This window comes from Dermacentor silvarum, chromosome 2 (genome assembly GCF_013339745.2).
Source record: "Dermacentor silvarum isolate Dsil-2018 chromosome 2, BIME_Dsil_1.4, whole genome shotgun sequence".
NCBI classification, from domain to species: Eukaryota; Metazoa; Arthropoda; class Arachnida; order Ixodida; family Ixodidae; genus Dermacentor; species Dermacentor silvarum.
In genome coordinates this window covers 58,579,610-58,581,608 of record NC_051155.1, presented here as the reverse complement: position 1 = coordinate 58,581,608, position 1,999 = coordinate 58,579,610, and the positions used below count along the sequence as shown (strand labels likewise).

The 1,999-nt window shown below is 46.7% G+C and overlaps 1 non-coding gene across 1 annotated transcript; it reads right to left on the bottom strand.

Annotated features, from left to right (window-relative positions):
- Positions 1 to 685: 685 nt before the first annotated feature.
- Trnai-aau (transfer RNA isoleucine (anticodon AAU)) lies at positions 686 to 759 on the bottom strand. Its single transcript has one exon. It is a non-coding gene; the product is annotated as a tRNA-Ile (tRNA).
- Between the last annotated feature and the right edge of the window lie 1,240 nt (positions 760 to 1,999).

Below are 1,999 nucleotides of genomic sequence, written 5' to 3'. Positions count from 1 at the left end.
TCGTCAGAATTCGTTGCAAGTGGACGCCTTGCGAACTCCACGGCTAGAATTTGTAAATTACGATATGGCCATAATTTATTTAGTTAGAAACTTAATTAGTGAATTTTTGGTAATTAGTCGATTGTGTATTTCCATTTTCTTTTTTTGTGCAAGTAATGTCCGCCTCTTCGAGTAGACCAGCTCATGAACTAGAACTCTGCTGTCTGCCACAGGCGACCTTTAAACATTTTTGAAAGTGTTCGCTGAAACACCAGGCATATGATCGGTATGTGCGAGTCGCCTTTGTCGTGTTCGTGGTACCACGTTTTGTCGTCGCCTTCTAATGAGGAAAACACGCATACTAACGATGTTGTACATTCGGTCTTCGGGTAAATGTAGCGCTATAATAATGTTGAAAACAAGGTCACGACATCTCCGCTAAGAGCAGCCGACATCGCCGGGTCGTTTGCACTTTTCCTCCTTCGGTTTTTTCTGTCTGGTGGTTCAGGACTTGTGTTGATAAGCATTCACTTCCGTAAACAGTCCGCGACATGCAAGGTATTATTAAAGGGCTTCTCTTTATCCTTGGATGTAGCGCAAGTGAAAGAAGCGTCGACTAAGCAGTTATGAGCAATAGCATCTGGCAATTTGCGATGTGGGTTGGTCGGCTGATTAAAAAAAAATTGTTGTTAGGGGAAAAAAAAAGTGGCCTGCGCAGGGATCGAACCTACGACCTTCGCGTTATTAGCACGACGCTCTAACCGACTGAGCTAGCAGGCCAGGGCGAGCCTGCAATGGAACGGAAACTACTTAATGCTCTTTTATTAGGAAGCGCAGACATTCGCTGTGTGTGCTATCAGGAAATGTAGAGCACCCATAGCAACGTCGGAAGCGCGGATACAGCCGTCGCGATGTCTGCCACTCAAGTGGTGGTCAAATAGCCGCTCCTTCGGTCACCTATTAATGTCAACACTGCACAACAACCTGCGTCGCATGTGACGACTGATAATCACGAGTGTTAGAAGAAAAACAACTTTTCTTTTAGGCCTGTACTTGGGAAGAATTTTTTGCTTTCTTTCACTGAGAGCTCCCGCGCTTGTGATAACGTCATAGGAGTATTGGTTGCGGTGATAAAGAGATTCAGACTGCTCCAAGACACTTCCCTTGCTAAATTATTATTATTATTATTATTATTATTATTATTATTATTATTAATTATTATTATTATTATTATTATATTATTATTATTATTATTATTATACATCGATAACGGTCTTTGATGTTATCGTCGAGATGTTTCGGTAGACGACGATGGAGAAGACGACGCGACGACTGCCGCAGCGTGACCTATGCGCGAGACAGACGGTGCGATTTTGCGTGCGATCCGTCGTACGACGCGTTGGAGTCCGACTTGCCGCATACGACGATTCGGGACACATGGTACGAACGACGTGCGGTGCGTAGCTCCGCCCACAACCGGCGGCCCTGCATGGACGTTCGAATACTGCGTACTTCGCAAACAGAAAAACAAACGTCTTTGCATAGTTCTCTAGTGTCGCAAAAACGATCACAATAAAAACGCGTCTGTGCGAGCAGCGTAGGCATGTTTTCGCAAGGCCGCGTCCGCAGTGTGGGCTCCGTCGACAGCCGCCGATGGCTAGGAGCTGCCAGGCCTAGCTCGCTGGGCCGTCGAATCCGAGACCGGTGTCGCTTGCGACACGACCTCTTGTAGCTCGTAATAAACCTCCCACGTTGGTCAGCACAACGTGTACACAGTTATGTCGCGCTTAAATTGCAATACATTTCATTTTATCAGCGCGGACGGAAGCGAACGAGCAAGTCAGGCGAGCTTGCGATCGCTGGGACACGGTATACATATAGGCCTAGCTCGCTGGCCGTCGGATACGGGGTCGACAGCCCTTGCGATCCGTCCGCAGCTCGTTATAAAGCGCCTATATTCGTCAGCACAATCAACGCCTGAACATTTATGTCGCTGATAAGGGGCAATACAATTAGTTTT